This window comes from Pagrus major, chromosome 7, assembly GCF_040436345.1.
Source record: "Pagrus major chromosome 7, Pma_NU_1.0".
NCBI lineage: Eukaryota > Metazoa > Chordata > Actinopteri > Spariformes > Sparidae > Pagrus > Pagrus major.
The window spans coordinates 23,683,574-23,693,484 of record NC_133221.1 but is presented as its reverse complement, the minus strand read 5'-3'; the positions used below and the strand labels follow the sequence as shown (position 1 = coordinate 23,693,484).

At 42.3% G+C, this 9,911-nt stretch overlaps 1 protein-coding gene across 1 annotated transcript in view; it reads left to right on the top strand.

Annotated features, from left to right (window-relative positions):
• Positions 1–270: 270 nt before the first annotated feature.
• LOC140999389 (helicase ARIP4-like) overlaps positions 271–9,911 on the top strand; it is a 79,701-nt gene continuing 70,060 nt past the window's right edge. Inside the window, exon 1 of the mRNA XM_073469749.1 lies at positions 271–360. The gene's annotated coding sequence lies outside the window, so the exon portion shown is untranslated. The remainder of the gene's footprint in view (positions 361–9,911) is intronic.

Below are 9,911 nucleotides of genomic sequence, written 5' to 3'. Positions count from 1 at the left end.
TAATGATAATAATGATGATGATGATGATGATGATGATGATGATAATAATAATAATAATAATAATAAATGTAATCACAACATTGCTGTTCTTCTTCTTCTTCTGTTGTTGTTGTGTGTGCAGCCTCTGGACCTCCACTAACCCCCCAACACTTTGGATGCTCGTGCACTTCCGGAACTTTCGTAATGCCTTTTTCGTGCAGAGCGCGTGCAGGGGGACCCACAGGAGCGACCCTCCTCTTTGAGCCAGAAAACTGATGAATGAGTGAAAGCGGCCGAGCCTGCCCCGCACCTCATTACCACTTCACAAACAAAAAAGCTTCTCACTTGGAGGGAGTCGGCGCGGAAAAACCGGGACGGAAGGTGAGAGACACACACCGGCGTGGACATGTTTCCTGTCTGTTCAACACCCTCTTCTCTGTCTGCGTTTTACTGGTGCGGAGCGTCAATTAGGCTCCAGACAATAGAGGAGCGGGCTGCACTTGTGCTCCTCCGCTTCCTCCTGCTCTGCATTGCTGTTGTAGCCTCCTTCCGTGTTACGAAACAAGCAAACACGCTGCTTTCTCTCTTTTTTCATATTTATTTATTTATTTTCCCTCACAACGAGCCCCTCGGAACGAGCCGTGACCGCAGCGGAGCTGAGAGCAGCGGGACGCAGACACAGTTGACACATCTGCGGGGTTAAATAGCCCCGCTGAAAACCAATGAGCGCCCAGTTTGTGTTGGTGTTACCTAACAGTCAGCCAGGCTGTGAGGGCAAACCAAATAGGAAGTGGCTTATGTAAAGAGTTATGTAAATTCAGGCTTTAGATGTCAAGTTTAGGTGCTTTACATTTCCATAATCACTTAAATGAGTCATGATCTGGTCTGCAGCTGCTTCCCCTGAAGTTGTTTTCAGTTTAGCCAGATTGATGTTGTGAACTTTTCATGCTCAGATGAAGCCCCGGGGTTGCATTCGAGGAGTTCAGAGGTTAAAGATCAGACCGGGGGTGGCTCACGGCTCGATATAGCACTGTTGCATTTGAGGCGACAACCAGCCGGAACACCCAGTGCTCACCCGCAGTTAGTCTGGTTTAACCTTAAAGATTTGAGGTGTGACACAGGAAGTGAGGTGGTCATTAGCTGTCACAGTTGATCGTATGTCAACACTAGGCAGAGATGAGACTGTGCTGATGTAGATGCTCAGGGGAGGAAAGAGGTTGCAGGTGTGTGTGAGTGATCTCTTTGTTTTTTGGTTGAACTAGCTTGAATGAGACTGAAATGCTTGACAGCAGGTCACACAAGAGAGCTGAAGACATGACTTAAAAGACTTGAAAAGGTGCTTCACTGATTCAGCAGTGCACTCACAAAAGACAGTTTAAAAAAGATCTAAATCACCTAAATTACCAGGCCCGGTAGGGTGCTGCCCAGCTCTGCTTCCAGTCTGGCATGGTGGCTGCTCGCTGTATTGCAGTGAAAAACAGCAAGAACTGCAAACGAGGTCCATTATGACTCTCTCTGTTAAGCATTTCTGATCCATGGAGGTTTTTTACATGTAAAACTTCTATAAAGCGATTTAAAAGTAAATCCATGATGTCATCACAATGTAAAGTCTATGGGCTGAGTGGAAAATTGTGGGCGGGGCCAGCAGGGAACCAGGAAGTAAACGCCGAATCCAGTACTAGGCCAGCAGTTCTCATTGGTTTGAATCACCACAATCTTTCCATCAGGTATCTAGTTTTACAATATAAATCTACATGAATTACCCACAATGCAACTCCCCACCAATAGTTCAGACCCAGTTTCAAGTGTGTTATGCTATTAGCAGCAGTCTCGAGCCGCTGCTCAAGCAGAGATGAGGAGCAGGCCTCAGATGTCTGCTAACATCATTTCTTGTTGACTGACTCAAGTGACATCACTCGAGGAAATTAATCTGACTAAGGCCGTGGTCACTTCCATTCTATGCACACAAAGGGACAGAAAACATCGCATTTGGATCCGGCGGTGAAGAAAATCTGCATGTTGGCTTCACATGGAGTTCAACTTTGGCGCAGTTGCAGCCACAACCAAAAGAACACCAGCAAACTGCGTTCACGTCCTGCACTGCCCACATTCGGCACCAGCAAGACATTTTTATTCACCTGCATTCGCAAATGCGTGACCGCGGCCCAGTGCTGCATTACAATCAATGTCGGAGGTTGAAATTTCCTGGCTGAAATTTCCAACTTGCCACCTGAGAGCGTTCCAGGTGCACCACACCAAAAGTAAACAAAAAACTGACGATAACAAAAAGTAACAGACGTCAGATCACTGCTCCCTCTTGAAATCAGGGTAGATGGATTTGCCTCAAGTTCACAAGTAGGACTTCAAGTGGCGTTCCACTGTACTTGTTCTAGTAAGAGGTCCGAATTTTTGTTTATGCAGTAGTACTCCTGCCAACCTGTAGACCTCCGTGGAGTCTCTTTAAAACAGACCTGCAGGCTGTGAAAACACTGAGCCATGCCATTTAATCAAAGTGTACTTCCGCCTATTTCCAACACACTGGTGTTGTAGTGTCTTAGCTGTGCAGCGTTCAGGAAGTGTGGGGGCAAGCTTGCATTCAGGTTACCAGAGTGAAAGGGCATGTTTAGTTCCTCTGAGAACTGAAAACGTGTGATTGTGCCAGTTCGACAAACTGCGAGTTATGTGGGTGTGTGTATCGTATTTTGGGGGAAGTCAGAAGTTGAGAAGCAACAAAAGTTATCACAGAGGGCCGAGGCTAAATGGTGATTAAGTAAAGTCGATCCTCAGACTTACAATGCTGTTAGGCATTAGTGTCGTATTTAAAGCGTTTCCAATGCAGTTAGTCCAACAGCAGGGAGAGCACAGGTGTAAGTAATGACTTAAATTATGGCTTCATTCCATTTATGTGTGCCGGTACCACAGCCTCGTTATAGTGCTTAATAGCCCAGTGTTATGTCTTAATGGGACATGCAGTGTCACTGGGACTGTCAATGGGCCATTCTTAATTTTACTAGTTTCGTAATATCAGACAAAATATCTGCTGTAAGAAGAACAAAAGTAGCTGAATATTACCTGCAAGATTTCAGCTTTAACTCCCCACTTGTATCTAACACGTGATTGGAGTTCCTCTGTGATGTACTCACTTTCCCTCTGTGTACTTCAGTGTTTTCCTCCATTTCCCAGAATCTCTTTTTACAACCCCCAGAGAGGGGTGTGAACTGTTTCTATACAGAAGGAGAGAGTGCTACTGAGAGCTGAAGAGCTGAGAAAAAGAGCGAGACGTTCCCTTTAATCAATGCCCAACATGACTTCTGGTTGCAGTGCATTGTGGTCAGTTGAGGTCACTGTGAGTGTTGCCTTTAATGTGATGTGAATTTCTGTGTGAGGAAGCCTTTGCTTGATCTTGAGTTATCTGCAACAAAAACATTAAGAGCTGAAGCTTGAGGTTTCTGTTCCCTGCAGCCAAGGACACATTCAATCTGTTATCTTTCATCCGTTTTTATCTAAAATGTAATTACAGTATATGTAACATTGAATGCTGAAAAGTCTTTTTTGCTGTGTTTTCCTTGGATTACTGGCTGTGATTTTCAAATATCGTCACTGTCACTCTTCAGTGTTTTTTGGGGGCGACTTTTGTGACGCTGATCATGCATTTTGGTTCCAAGTACCGAGGTAAACGACCCGTGGCAGGAAGATTATGTTCTGATAGTCTGATTCTCATGCCTTTTTCTGTCTGCCTCGGCTGTCAGCGTTGATTCAGAGACTTTGTTCATCTAATCTGACCTTGGATCAGGTATCCAGCAAACTGGTCCAGCCAGACGTAACCTTAGCTGATGAAACCCTCTGTCGTCTTTGTAAAGTTTGTTTGCTTCTCAGACTGAAGGCCAGTCTGTCTTCATAAAATCTTAAACCTGCAGTAAGTTGGTGTCAAAGATGTGTTGGTGTGAAGGCTACAGTGCATGTTTGCCTCCATCTGTCATGTTTATTTACATCATACTGTTGATACTTTTAACTTCAGAGACCAACCACGGTTCAGAGCCCATATGTGTCTGCTTCAAAGATTTACATTATAGGCTGCCACGTTTAATAATGTTTTCACGGTGCAAACTCCCAAATCAAAGACAAAGTTGTCATTTCTAATCATGTTTATGTTCTCTTAGCGGCCTCTCATTTGAACTGTGCACTATCCAGTTTTCTTTTCTTCCCATGAAATGATCATATTAGTTCAGAACATGAAGAAAATTATAAATGTTTGATGCACTTAGCTCCATCTGTAATTTTCTTGATTTTCAGTCCCAGATTTCACGTTTAATTTCGAAGGGATGCTTCTGCGTTCTCCTTCTCATCCCTCCCTTCATCCTTACATCACTCCTCCAGTCTGTTCCTGCTACTGAGCTCAGCGGGTGGCTGAGTACAGGAACAGAGCGCTCAAAACAGCAGACGAGTGATGGAAGGGAGGGAGGGAGGGAGGGAGGGAGGGAGGGTGAGGGGTAGAGAGCTCGAAATTGATGCACATTAATGGAAGATGAACATCAGATGAGATTTCCTGTGTTTGTCCGTGAGAGGGGAGGAACTGCGTGTGAACAGCCTAACATGGCCAGTAATGACAATGAGTGGACAAAGGTTGCAACTATTAGAAAGTTGAACGTGAATGAGAACAATATTTATTTCTCACATTGCAGCAAAGAAAGATGTCTATTCTGGGGGCATGTAATGTCTTTTCTCTTTACTGCATGATCAGGGGGAGGAGAGACATGGGTTACTGGCCAAAACACTGAATAAATAGTAATAAAGATTATATATAATAATATTCAACACTTATTTTAATGAGAAATTAACGCTTACAGCAGCTTTAACTTTAGTTTTTGTCAGTGTAAACAAGTGACAGCATCAGTTAGCCTAAACATCCCATCACTTCTGAATAGCTGTAAATGAGATCAGATTAGGCTCAACTTTATTGTCAATGCACAGAGAACGCCACCAACAGTTGGATAGCTTCAGTAGTTATACAATGGTTTTTCAGGGTTAATGAAAGTTCATATTAAAATTGCATTTAGTTAAAATGGAGAAGAAAGTAAAGAATGACGTAAAATTGTCAGTACAATCAACCAATCAAAGTTGGAAAACAAAAAACGAACAAAAAGCATCTTGAAACACTTTTAGTTTTAAAGAACAGATCAGCCCTGCGGTGAAAATGCAAAGCCCAGTGCAAATAATGTAAAAGATTTGCCCTCTGGCTGTAGCTACGTCTTTAATTAATTTCAAAACATGAATTATTAAACAGAATCTTGTATATTAGGGATGTAACGGTATGAAAATTTCACACCACGGTAATAGTGACCAAAATTATCACGGTTATCGGTATACCGCGGTATTTTTAAAATGTCTTCAAAATGTTGAAAAAATACGGATACACTGATAAATTGAAATAATTTCACCAAGATTTATATTTAAATAGATTTATTATATATTAAAAGGGTTAGGGTATAAGCAGCCTGTTTTTGAAAGCATCCTGTAATGTCTGCGTTACAGAGGTAGAATGAGATGTACTGGCAGTAGCACTCGATTGGCCAGCAGACCCTCTCTGTGAAAAAAATGAACAGAAAATGTCATTATTAATGTAATTGTTACTTAATACTAAGGGTGCAACCAACAGATCACAAAACTCACAATCTAGATCATATCACTTTTGTGAGAAACAGGTTGGATAATTTTTTAGATCAAAACAAAAAGGATTATTGTTCAATTAATTATGAATACTCTATTTTGGCTCTTATCTCTATCTAGACACTTGTTATATTCACCATTTTAGATTATTCTTTATATATAGTCTATTCTACAAATAATCCACAAGTATTATATATTTCTGATATTACTTATATATATTGGCTGTCTGTCTCTGTCTGCTTGCTCGTCTGTTGTCAGTGGACTCGGTCAATCTGATTGGTCAAATGGCTGCTGAGCCACAGGTAGACGCTGCTCCGGTGAACGGAGCTGAGATGAAAGTCAGTCATCTCAGTCAGTTTGCATTCAATAACTCAGTCCACCCAGTACGTGTTTGTCTCAAATCCTCCTCACTGCAGCTCTGCATCAATATTTGGGGAATTATTAGGTCGACTTTAAAAAGTGAAATCTACAATTAATAAGCGGTTCAGATAACGTGCCAAATCACGGATCAACTTCGTTCAGTTACACCACTATCTGCTCAGTTTACATTAGTGACAACAGCAAATTAGACAGAGAAAACTCGACATACACACATCATGCACCCCAGCTTAAGGTTAATTTACCTTGCATTCACTTAACAGTTGAGGGTGATGGTCGCGCAAATGAGTAAGTAAATTGGATGTGTTGCCGCCCCTCGCAACAACTTTCTTCTTGCAGCTCCTGCAGATAGGGCTGCCGTCCTCGACCAGCTGTCCCTGAGCTTTCTTATAATAACCAAAATACGCCCAGACTTCAGATTGGGTTCTCTTTGAAGGCGGAAAAATGCCTTGAGGGCCGCTACTATCACGTCCTCCCTCCGCCATGTCTTCTTCACTACATAACAAGCGACGTTGCACGCTGCGCCTGCGTAGGGAGACTTAGATAAAGTATCTCGCGAGTTTTCCACACCGTGGTTATCGACCGCGGCGGTTACCATGGTAATTAAAACTTAAACGGTAACCTTCACCGTCGGGAATTTTACCGTGGTTTACCGTGACACCAGTAACCGTTACATCCCTATTGTATATAAGCTTTAGGACCAGCACAGTGAAGAGAAGAAAAAGACTTTACACATTAAATACAGAAAAAGACTACAAACATGAACATGTATGTGCACAACAAAAGCAGATGAATGTGACTAATATTCAAGATCATAAAACAAGATAATCCTTCCGGGATAATCCCCAGACGGGAAATACAAGTGTTTGATATGCACAAAGACGGAGATAAGTACAGATACATAGAGAAACTTACAAAGTAAATAAGAAGTTAAACTCAACTGACAGGCAACAGCACTAGACATACCACAACTATTTGAGTATTGATACAGAGAAAAAGGAAAGAAGAGGATAAAAAGGATGTCAGACCAGTGAATCCTCAAACAGTGGGGGAGGACTGTCTCTTTGACCGATACTCCTTGTCAAACACTAATAATGGATGCTGTGCAGAGCAGACTGACTGACCTCCACTGCTCATATTCACAGAAGACTGACATCTCACAGCAGGGAGTGTAGATTCAAGTAGAGATGTAGTAACAGTTTTACCCTCTCTCCTTATGGCCTGAGGGTTTAAACCTCTGAAGCAGTGAGGGGGCAGGAATGAGTGGAGAAATGTAGGGCGACTAAGACTCTGACCTCCGCTGCGTCTCATGTTTTAGTCATTCTTTAAAACTTTTAAGGAGTGGGTGGACCGCTGTGTGTCTGACCTACTACAGTACTTCCCTAGTTTACTTACAACCACTTATGAATCTTTAATGGAAGACGAACGTCCCTGGGCGGGTATTTCTAGTTTTCCATCTTACTGATTTTTACCTTTCATCAAGAGAAGTGAGAAATGTTGAGAGAAGATGAGTCCCTACTTCACTGATTGTTGTCAGAATCATAAACTATAAGTGGAAAAGGAAAAGATACAGCAACGGGGCCTTTTCTATGTTGCAGCTTTGATGTGCTGTACATTGTGTTATTTTACATGCATATAACTGTCTAATACTGGAGTTGGAAGGATAGGTCTCACAACTGAACCTTCACAGACTCTGACAGACATCCCTAACCCAGAATACAAGACCACCTCCAACTACCGCCTCTAAAATGACTGTAAGGGGATGTAGGCCTATGTATTGACACCTGAATGTTGTTTGAGGACAGGCTTAAAAAACCTGTGAACCCACCTTTTAAGGCCTGGTCACACAAGCTAGTATTTTGTGGTGAAATCAGCTGATTCCAATGGTGGCGAAGAAATCCTTGTGTGTTGAGTTTCGCTCACAACATTGTGCCGTTAAGCAACAGCAAACTGCAGTACTGGCCCTGTGAGGGGGGCGCTCCGTACACCGTACTCTTGGCCCTGGCACAGTTGGAAGAGGTGTGCTTCGGCACGGTGCAGTTGCTCATGCACGAGCACAAGCACGGGTACGCAACGTGGACATGAAGTATAATCGATGCGACCATTCCTCTCCACAATCGCGACCGTGCTTCTTGTAAACTAAAGGACGCTTTATGATGAGGTAAAGCCATGCGTGTGTCGTATTATGACGTGATGACGTATGTACAAGAGGTAATTGTGCTCAGGCCTGGTTGGGGCCGGAGGAATGTGAGTGCAGGCCAGCGGGGGGACTGTTGGTTAAGCTCGTTAGAAACCTTTTAACATTACAACATTGTTCATTTTGCTTTAATGCTGAGATTAAAACTAGGCCTGTGGATCTTCATTTGTTGCTTTATAGCGATCATGTTAAATGTATTAACTGTTTTCTGCATTAACAGAAGGTGGCGTCTGGAAGAAAGTTGTGTGATCAATCAGCTTTTCTTTCTTAAGTGAAGTTGTTATTCAAGTGTTGAACTGCTCATTTAGCAGCAGCATTTGTAAGTTCTGAGGGCGCATGTACGCAGATGAGTGTTACACCTCAAGGCTGTGTGTGGGCTGTCAGCAGAAATAAGGTAAATGACTGCACATACGGTTGCCTATTTTGCCTCTAGACTATTTTTCCTTTAATGGAAAGACTAACAAGCTGGAGTTGTGAACTCACTTCAGGGCCTCATCCTGCAGGGAATATGTAAACTTTTAATGATTTAACGACGTCTTTCTCAATACGTGCTGAATCATAAGTCTTCCTCCCAGAGTCGAGGCTTTTATTGATGATCACAAGCCTGTTTGGGTTTGGATTTTAGCGCTAGATCTTTCTGAAAAGAGCACGCATCTTTCTCTGGGACTACATGAACCTTTTTGCTGATAAAGTTGTAACATGTATTTTTAATACAAATTCCCATCAAACCTTGACGTAAAAACACCACGTGAAGTTGCTTTTACTTCAACTGATGATTTTCATTATCGATTTGTCTGATTGTTTTCTTGATTTGGGCATTTTTGGTCGAAAAAAGACTGAAACAATTTATCTGATCATCAGAACAGTTGCAGTTTCATTTTCTAGTGATTAAGAAATCAATTAATTAATATAGAAGAGCTATTGTATGTCTCTTTGTGTGCCTCTTCTGTTCAACATAATGGCTCTTTAGTCTTTAGGAGTGTGTGTTGCTATGGAGCCGCTCTGTCTGTGCGACGGTTGCATAACTTGTGCGTGCGTGTTATCAGATCATGAGTATTTGGTTACTTAAATATCAATGACACAACTATGTAAAGTAAATATTCAAGATTCTTGGAGACCTGTAATATCTTAAGTGTGTGTGTTTAGATTACAGCAGTTGTCAGTGTTGATGTTGCACTTGTTGACCAGTGACCTCTGATAACCCAGGCTCTCTCCTGTTACATGGGTATTTTTCTGTGTGTGTGTGTTTGTGTGTGTGTGTGTGTGTGTGTTTGCCTATGTAGATGCACCTGCTCATGTTGACATTAGTCATGTGTTTACCAGTATCCATGGTGACACCTCGTGCTCATCTGTCATCTCGTTTATTTTCATCCCTGCGTCCCATCTAAATTATAGCGTTGTTGCACGTCAACTTGATGTTCTTGTTTGAACTCATTTGTTTTTTCAGGAACATCATATTTTTCTCACATTTTAAGTACCGTGTATTTATTTGAGGGTCACTCAGCAGCCTCAGGTGTGTGTGAGAGCTGTGTGCACCTGTACGCTGTCGATCCACCCTAAACGAAAACACAGACTATGTATTTTTGCCCCTGCTGGCCTGTATGTGAAGTCATTGCTTCACATGGAAACAAACATGTCTGAGTTGTCGTGGTGATAATTATGTAATAGCAGCCAAACTGACTGTGCACAT